At 36.2% G+C, this 10,232-nt stretch overlaps 1 non-coding gene across 1 annotated transcript; it reads left to right on the top strand.

The window, feature by feature from the left end:
• The first annotated feature begins 8,846 nt into the window (after window positions 1-8,846).
• Window positions 8,847-8,953, top strand: LOC123325562. The gene has a single exon (XR_006540501.1). It is a non-coding gene; the product is annotated as a U6 spliceosomal RNA (small nuclear RNA).
• The last annotated feature ends 1,279 nt before the right edge of the window (window positions 8,954-10,232 follow it).

Below are 10,232 nucleotides of genomic sequence, written 5' to 3'. Positions count from 1 at the left end.
ATCATGCAATGGAAAAAAGACAGTCTCTTCAATAAATGGTGCTGGGAAAATTGGACAGCCACATGCAGAAGAATGAAACTCGACCATTCTCTAACACCATTCACAAAGATAAACTCAAAGTGGATGAAAGACCTCAATGTGAGACAGGAATCCATCAAAATCCTAGAGGAGAACATAGGCAGTAACCTCTTTGACATCAGCCACAGCAACTTCTTTCAAGATACATCTCCAAAAGCTAGTGAAACAAAAGCAAAAATGAACTTTTGGGACTTCATCCAGATAAAAAGCTTCTGTACAGCAAAGGAAACAGTCAACAAAACAAAGAGGCAACCCACAGAATGGGAGAAGATATTTGCAAATGACACTACAGATAAAGGGCTGGTATCCAAAATCTATAAAGAACTTCTCAAACTCAACACCCAAAAAACAAATAATCAAGTCAAAAAGTGGGCAGAAGAGATGAACAGATACTTCTCTGAAGAAGACATACAAATGGCTAACAGCCACATGAAAAAATGTTCATCATCATTAGCCATCAGGGAAATGCAAATCAAAACCACATTGAGATACCACCGTACACCAGTTAGAATGGCAAAAATGGACAGGGAAAGAAACAACAAATGTTGGAGAGGTTGTGGAGAAAGGGGAACCCTCTTACACTGTTGGTAGGAATGCAAGTTGGTACAGCCACTTTGGAAAACAGTGTGGAGGTGCCTCAAAAATTTAAAAATAGAGCTACCCTATGACCCAGCAATTGCACTACTGGGTATTTACCCCAAAGACACAGATGTAGTGAAAAGAAGGGCCATATGCACCCCAATGTTCATAGCGGCAATGTCCGCAATAGCCAAACTGTGGAAAGAGCCGAGATGCCCTTCAACAGATGAATGGATAAAGAAGATGTGGTCCATATATACAATGGAATATTACTCAGCCATCAGAAAAGATGAATACCCAACTTTTACATCAACATGGGTGGGACTGGAGGAGATTATGCTAAGTTAAATAAGTCAAGCAGAGAAAGTCAATTATCCTATGGTTTCACTTATTTGTGGAACATAAGGAAAAACATGGAGGACATTAGGAGAAGGAAGGGAAAAATGGGCGGGGCGAATTGGAGGGAGAGATGAACCATGAGAGACTATGGACTCTGAGAAACAAACAGGGTTTTGGAGGGGAGGCTGGAGGGGGGATTGGTTAGCCCAGTGATGGGTATTAAGGAGGGCACGTACTGCATGGAGCACTGGGTGTTATACAAAAACAATGGATCGTGGATCACTACATCAAAAACTAATGATGTATTGTATGGTGACTAACATAACATAATAAAATTAAAAAAAAAAAGAAAATATTGACAACATGTCAATAGAAATGACATGGTAATAGAAATATACTGATGAAGAGAAATGGAGCATTATGTGAAGCTTGAGACTTTTTCCTCTTCCAGAATCTATCGTTCAAATGCAGAGGTTATTTTATTTATGTAAAATGGTCAGTGAAACAGATAGAATAGAAGATGTAGTTCATTGGTACATATGGGACTTAAATTATTTTCCTTTGAAATCTGACTGATTTTAAGTCTGCATAATCTTGAAAGTGCTTTGATGTGTTTAAATTTAATTACAGAGAATAAATACTTTTTTTAAAAGATTTTATTTATTTATTCATGAGAGACAGAGAGAGAGAGAGGCAGAGGGAGAAGCAGGCTCAATGGAACAGGAAGCCCTATGAGGGACTCAATCCCAGTTCCCTGGGATCATGACCTGAGCCAAAGACAGACGCTTAACCATCTGAGCCACCCAGGTGCCCAAGAATAAATACTTTTAATGGTTTATCCTTTATTTAAAAAAGATAAAAGGGGCTAATGAACCAAAAAAAAAAAAAAGGGGGGGGCAAATGAAAAGGGAGAGAGAAAAGAGAAGAAAGAGTGGGGGGGTGAAAAGAGGAAAAAAGAGAGCGAGAGGAAGAAAAAGAGGAGAAGCGTGAGGAAGAGAAGAGAAAAAGACAAAGGAAACAGGAGAAGAAAGAAGGGGAAGGGAGAATCTGTGGTTACAGTCGAAATTATTTCTTTTTGAAACACCCAGAATGCAATTGATCCAAAAGGAATTCATAGTGCTGTATTCAGTTAGATCTGGACATCTGCTTCCAAATGATTATACCCAAAACAGTAATTATTCCAAATACCACTGTAAAGAGAAAAAAAATCAAGCTCTTCTTCCAGTGCCACTGGTTCAGAAACTCAAAGGTCACAATTACAGGAGATACTGACAGTCTAAATGATACGAGTTCCAAATGGTTAAGTTGGTTCACAAACCTCTCAGAGCCACAATTATGTGGAAAGAAGAAAGTGTGAAGAAGTCACAGGCCAAAAAGAACAGATTCTCATCATTGCTAAATGGGTTTTCCTTGCTCATGAGATATGGAGCTTTAAATAAAACATCTGACAAAGACCGGGACACTTTATCTACACTTGCCTATAAAGGATACAGAGAAACAAGGGAAAAAACACCATTTACAGTATGATGTCAGCTGATCAAATAACAATTGCATTAAATATACTGAGATAAGTGAAGTCATGATAATTATTTGAACTTTAACTCTGGATGATGTCTGGAATATGGACCCATATTATAAAAATGTCAGAGATGCTAAACCAACAGAAATATAAATCTGCTCAATAACATATTTAAATACAAATTTATGATCTTTTAAAGCACTTTTGAGTACATTGCTATATTTGATATTTATCACAGTTATGAGACATTAAACAGGAAAGTGTCATGTTAGTCTTTTTTTTTTCACAGAATAACATAGTTGCTTAAAGGAGTTGAATCAAACAGAACTAAATTAGTGAAACGCAGATTAGAATTGGGTCTTCTGAATCCCAGATAAGTGCTCTTTTCAATGATGCAACAATTGAACCTGTCATAATCGTTCTCTGCACACTGTCATTTCCTGGTTCCTCTTGTAGAAACTGGAGTTTCTGTTGAGGTTTTAGCCACCATACTGCCGTGCCATTCTATGACTAGTGCCTGCCCAGTGGGATAAAGCCTGTAAAGAAAATGGAAAAGTCACTCCCTTGTCATTTGTTTCTCCAAATGTTGACTCCCCCTCATAATCTGCCTGTTTTTATTGTTAAAGTACCTAGGTAGTAGGTGTTTTGATTTTTTTTAACAGGTTTTTTATTTGTAATCTGCAGGGTGGGTAGGATGTGGTGGGTTTACACCAGGATAGCATACTAGAACTCCCGGTCATTGATTTAACAGAATAACATCACCATAAAGACATTTGGAAACATCCAAAAAAGACAAGATACATGCAGGTGTCCCACACACATGCTTTCAAGTCCAATGCTTCTCTTCTGCATCTGACACTCTTGACCTCACATTCCTGAAAACTTTTCTTTTTTTCATGGTTCTCAACAGCTCTGATTTTGGTTTCATTTTGTTTTTATTTTGTCATCTCTTTGTCAGCCTAACCCTTAAAATCTACGTTCCCTAATAAATTATCTTTGACTCATGCTTTGTTGATACTAGTTATGCAATTCTGGCTTCAAGTTTCCTGCTTTTGAAAACTGCTCATATGCTAATGACCCATTAATATTTCTCTCCAGCCCACACCATCTCCTGAGTTTTCTCACTCAGGTATCACGATGTTGGCTAATCATTACCCCTCGATTATCCCATACTCATCTCAAAATCACCATGTCCAAAATGGAAACACCTCCCCATATTGGCCAAACTCTGTAAATGGTGCTATAATCTGATTGTTGTCAAAACTAGAAGACTGCAAGTCATGCCACAGTGTCTTCCTTTCACTCTCCATACCCTGGCATGCAGTATCATGTTTTATAAATGTTTTTCAGTGTATTTTCTCTCTGTTGCAATTGTCCCTTCTTTTAGTAACTTGTCTAGATGAATCCAGTAGACACTTCTCAGGTTTTCCTCATGCCACTCTCTTTTGCTCTTAAATTCATCCTCTAAATTCCAGTCAGTGTTCTGCATCTTTCTCAGCCAATATTCTTCAATTGTTCCATTTCTCCTGCAAGATGGCATTCAGACTCCCATGCAAGTTGTCTTTGTGAGCAAGTTCTCTTTAACTCATTAATATACTTACCCACATCTAGTTTTACTCCTTTTCCCTCACTTTGTATTTTCATAACACCAACCCACATATATTTTCCTGGACCCATCCTAGGGTTTCATGCCCAGTGTCTTCATTTGATTACCTCTTACTAATTTTTCAAAACCATTTTAAGTGTCAGAGTTAGACTCAAGTAGGGTTTAATCATAACCATTAGGATTTAACAAAGTCTAGGTCCTGAAGGAGGAACAGGAAAGGACTAGTGCTAGGTCAAAATTAAAATGTAAACTAAAATTCGTAGTGGTGAATTTAAGCTGAGGATTCAGAAGGAGTGGGGTTACCTGAAGAAAATAGCACCATACCATTAATCAATAAGGTTTAAAGGATAGTTTCAAATATATCTAATGGTATGTTAGCATTTTCTGCATTTAAAAATCTCTACTTTCATATGGTCAGGAAATCTACACCTTTAAGGGTGGTCTGTAAGTTATTTTACATATATTCTCGTGATTGAGAATAAATACCCAGTAATTCACCTTTTATAAGATTCTGACTTTTCAGATATTTTCTGTTAGGGGAATATATTCAGGTTGTAAAGAGAAGAATGAATGTAATTTATTTAAAAAATTAAATTTTATAATTTAATTTAATAATTAAATTAAATAAATAAATAATTAAATAAATAAATAAATAATTTAATAATTTAATATTATTAAATTTAAATAATTTAATAATTTAAATAATTTTTAAAATTTTTAAAATAATTTTAAAAAAATTTTAAAAATTCAGGTTCTAAATACTTTTCAGAAGGCCCAAATGATTCAATTTGTTTAAAATTGGTTTTTAATTCCTCCAAAGATACTTTCAAGTTCACATTCTTGTGTGAGTATTAAAACCTTTATAGCCTCCTACATCAATATAATTACTCATATGGTTTTAAGGATTATAGCTATTAAATAATAATTTCACCATTTAAACTAATTAGTAACATTAAATCAACTGATTAAAAGAACAAATGCAGGTCAGTTTGTATAATATGTAATACTTTAACAAGCAAAAAAAGAGGGGAATTTTCTTTTTTTTTTTATTCTTATGTTAATCCCCATACATTACATCATTAGTTTTAGATATAGTGTTCCATGATTCATTGTTTGTGCATAACACCCAGTGCTCCATGCAGAACGTGAAGAGGGGAATTTTCTTTTCTTTTCTTTTTTTTTTTTTTAAGATTTTATTTATTTGACAGAGAGACACAGCAAGAGAGGGAACACAAGCAGGGCGAGCGGGAGAGGGAGAAGCAGGCCTCCTGCTGAGCGGGGAGCCCGATGCGGGGCTCGATCCCAGGACCCTGGGATCACAACCTGAGCCGAAGGCAGACGCCCAACGACTGAGCCACCCAGGCACCCCGAAGAGGGGAATTTTCTTAAGGTGAAATACAAATTTGAAAAAAGTCATTGCACATTTCCCTGGGATTAGAAAGTTAAAATGCTTTGGAAGTGCTGCAGAGTATATGAGTGCAGAGTAATATAAGACTATTGATTAAAAAATATCTCATTCAATCAGTTATTTATTCTATAAACATTTGCCACACCAATACTATGTGAAAATGCAATGTACTAACAGTATAGAGAGAAGGGAGGCTCTCCTGCTTCCAAGGAGCTAGTCAGTGAAACAGGAAAGAAAGCAATTACAAAACAATGTGGCAAGTGTTATAATCAAGCTGAGTACAATGCATTTGGGGAACATAAAGAATGTTGCCTTAAATCCATACAGTGTTTTTCTGTAGACTAAAAAAAATAACATAACTTGCACCTGTATATGAGGCTATTTAAAAAATATATAGATATCTCTTTAATAAAATTAACAATCATAGCATTTTCATTTCATAATATTTTTGAGTAAACATGCACACAAGTCAATGCCTGTCCATGAGGATGAGTTTATATAAAATAATTATATATTATATATATACACACACATATATACATATATAGTTAATTTAATAAGGAATACTCATAAAAATAAATTTGAGACCCATCATTGTTTCTCCTGAACTCTTTTACAATACACGTATTTTAAATGAGAATGAGTAACCTCAGAGCAGCAAGTAGGTTTTAGCCATGAATGACTGCTGAAGACTCTCTGAAGTGCAATGGGGATAAGAATTCTAGAGCTGTCTAGATTCAGTGGGAAGGAATGTGGTTATTGATTATATGTGCTTTGGGCACAGAAAAGGGGAATACTGATACACTGTGCATGCTGTCCTTGGAATGGGTTAACAACAGAGATGCTAAATGGTTGGCATCAAGAAAAAGGAAGAAGAGGGAGTGCAGCACATTCAAATTAAATATTGCTGGGAAAACTACATGTGAACAGTCATTCGAAGATGATGTACTCCAGTAGGACACCTATTACAGGCTGGAGTCAGGTGTCAGGTTTGAGGGAAGGAAGAAATGACTGAGGGGCACTGGAAGGGGGCAGTGGAGCTCTGCCGCAGACCAACTCCATTTTTCTCTCATTTGTGTTCAACCTGCAAATCATGAGGGGAAACAAACGTGTTTGGAATATATTGTTTTATGTTTCCTTGAGGTTGATTTTCAAGAGTCATCCTTTAGGGGGGAGAAAGATTTTCACCTGGAAACAGCACATCTATTATGACTATATCTTTGAAGGTACAGGAGCCTTTGGGCAACAAAAGAGGACAAAATAGTGTGTTGTTCAGTTACATTCATACAGTTCTTTAAAAACTGTCCTGAACGACAATCACAGATTAAGAGTGTTGAAATGCTGAGCTCCACTGAACAACACAAGTCTTAGCTTGGTAGAATAACAATCTAGAATTAATCGCTGATTAGACACAACATATTCGTGTTGAGTATAAAATCAAATTAACACCAGTAGGTTAAATGGTAGGACTTATTTTTGGAATAAATTTCTTCCCTTGGCATAACCTATCAAGCTTGACATTTCTTGTCTTTTTGCTCCTACATTTTCAGTCCCTTCTCTCAAGCATTTTTATGTATACAAAATTGAAACTGACAAGTATCTTCCTCCCACTTGTTTGCTTTCCGTAAGTGTATGTGTGTGTGTGTACTATGGAGGCCTTACAAAATTCAGAAAGGGTATACATCAAGTCAACTAACAAATGTCCAAAGTAAAAATATGATATCCATTTCAAATTTTTCTTCAATTCTTGCATAGTAATCTGAAAGTCAGGACTTGCTTATTGGATCTGAACTCAGGACTAACATCTATTTTCATGCTAGCATGGATATCTATTGGTGAAGAATCATTGTACCTTATAAGAAGGAAGATATATATATATACACACACACACACACACACACACATATATATACATATATATATATAGAGAGAGAGCGCAATGCCACATTTTGTATATATACACATGTCTGTGTATGTATATATGTGTGTATGCATGTGTGCCCATTCAGTTTATATGTATCATACATAAAATTGGTCATTGCTATTTTAAATTTATATGTGGCTTACCATATTAGGAAAAAAACTACCACTTGGTTACTTTAATGATTTATTCCTTAAATAATTTAATAATTTAATAATTAGTGGTAGAAGTGAACCCAAGTAGCTATTTTCTCAAATCTGTATCCTTGGAAAGAAATATAAAAACCAGCTCTTCTATCCACTCTAGCAAGGGGGAGGTGAAGCCTACTGGTAGCAGAAAGAGCACTGAGGCAGTAGAAGATAAGGGTCTGGATTTATGAAATGGCAATAGAAAGGGAGTGGGAAAGACTCTATGGTGACAGTATTTGACCAGTTTTGGCTACTGTTTGGGTTTAGAAGAGAGAAACACAGGTGTAGGATCAAACGAATAAACAAAAGCCAAAACAAAACAAAACAACCAACCAAACACACCAAAACACCCAAAATCATACTGAGTTCTTATATTTGAGTAACCAGAAAAAAGTCTTTTATCAGAAATAAGGGATAATTTTGTGGCAGATTACACTTCAGTTTAGATATAAACCATAATTGGTTCACTTAAATGTGATTTTCCAAAGAAAGAAACACAGATTGGGGCCCAAGAAGTTGAGGAGTTCTATAGACCTGTAGTGAATCATGAGATCATAAAATGTTCATAACAGCATCTTCTGTTGCTTCAGCGTGTTCATGAAAATTGCTAAAAAACAGTTTTCTCTCTTCCCACAAACTACCCCCATCTTTTAGAGCATCCCATTCCTTCAAATTGTGTTAGAATAGCTTGGAGTTTGATTACAAGGAGACAGTATTAAATAAGCCATACAGTGTTCACTAGGTCATGGGCCTTTTTCTAAACACTACATATATTAGCTCACTAACTTTTAAAACTGTGTAAATAATGTGCTATTACTATATCCCCTTTATGGATTAAAAAATGGCATAAAGAAGTTGCATGCTCAAAGTAACTTAGCAGTGAAGCTGGAATTCAGTCTGGCTTGAGAGAGCCGACTTTTAGTCACTACCTAGAGTGTCTCTCTAATGACTGCACTGTTTTGCTTACTCAGTGGAGAGATCAGGTGATAACTTGAAGAGTCATACCATATCCCCATCATCTTTTATGTGAGGAGGAAACAAAACGTGGTCAAATTTCATAGCTCAAAATGTAGAAAGTTAATTGCATGTTGGTTTCTCTCCTCTGTTGTGCCCAATCAGTAAAAGAGATGTCCAATGAATGCCTACTGGCTTTGCTCGTCTTTTTGTTTTGTTGGACTGGGCAATCAGATTTAAGAATCCAAGAAATAGTGCTCACTTTGGCAGCACATATAATAAAATTGGAATGATACAGAGAAGATTACAACGGCCCCTGCACAAGGGTGACACACAAATTCGTTAAATGTTCCATATTTTTTTGGCTAAACAAATATTTTAAAGCATAAAAAAAAAAGAACCTAAGAAATAATAGAAACTGGTTTGATGCTCTCTGAACACATAGTTTACTTTGTAGCCTACATTGTGCTAAAAGAAATGAAAGAGGGTGTCTTAGTTTTCTGATGCTCAAAGCTAAAGAGGAAAAACATACAGACAAATTTGATACAGCTGGATGTCATGGACATGAACTTGAATCTGAAATACCTGATTCTAAGAAATCTTGAATTTAATTACCAGAGCCACAGTATGCCTATAATAATAGATTAAAACAAACAAAGAGTGGCATCCTCTTCACTCCTACACCCTAACTTTGGTCTTCTTGTCTACTTTTTCTATGGAGATGGAACATAGGAGATGAGGAAAAGAAATTCCCTTAATCAGAAAATCACAATATCAAAGAAGTAAAAAATATGCCACATTTATGAAAATAAATTGTAGAGTGACTCAACCTACACCATGCAATTTGATCTTCATAGCCACTCTTTCAAGTAGATAGGGAATATTTTTATCATCTCTATCTTAGAAAGGAAGCATTTGAAACTCAACAAATTTAAGTGACTTACCCAAGTTGACAAAGTTATTAAGTTGGATGTCATCCAGATCTTCCGAATCCAATTCCTTTGCTCTTTTGACTTTTAGGATTTTTAATTAGGATAGGCAGTAACAAAACAGCCCCAAATCTCAGTAGCTTACCCCCCCAAAATTTCTCAGTCTTGCTTACATGGCTCATATGGTTTGGCAGGGTGTCCTTCTCCACATGGGGACCCTGGCTATAAAGCTTCCCTGTCTTGCAGCTATACCATCTGGAACTTGATGTCTCCTTAGTTGCTGAGGCATGGGAAAGAGCACTGAAGGGTCTCAGACCAGCAATTAAATACTTCATAATTTCTTCTCACAAACCATTATCCAAAAATAGTGATATGGTAGGAAGTCTCAGCCTTCTGTGAGCCCAGGAGGGGAAGAGAATTGGATATGACTAAGTACTAGAAGTCTTCTGATATGGTGACTTTGGATAAGTAATTATTCACAGGTAGGAAAATGAGCATTAAAACAATTATGAGGGACGCCTGGGTGGCTCAGTTGGTTAAGCATCTGCCTTCGGCTCAGATCATGATCCCAGGGTCCTAGAATTGAGTCCCACATCAGGCTCCCTGCTCACCAGGGAGCCTGCTTCTCCCTCTGCATGCTTCCCCCTACTTGTGCACACTCTCTCTTGCTCTTACAAATAAATAAATAAAACAATTATGAAATAATTTCCC

Source organism: Neomonachus schauinslandi, chromosome 8 (assembly GCF_002201575.2).
Source record: "Neomonachus schauinslandi chromosome 8, ASM220157v2, whole genome shotgun sequence".
NCBI classification, from domain to species: Eukaryota; Metazoa; Chordata; class Mammalia; order Carnivora; family Phocidae; genus Neomonachus; species Neomonachus schauinslandi.
This window is presented reverse-complemented; position numbering and strand designations above follow the sequence as displayed.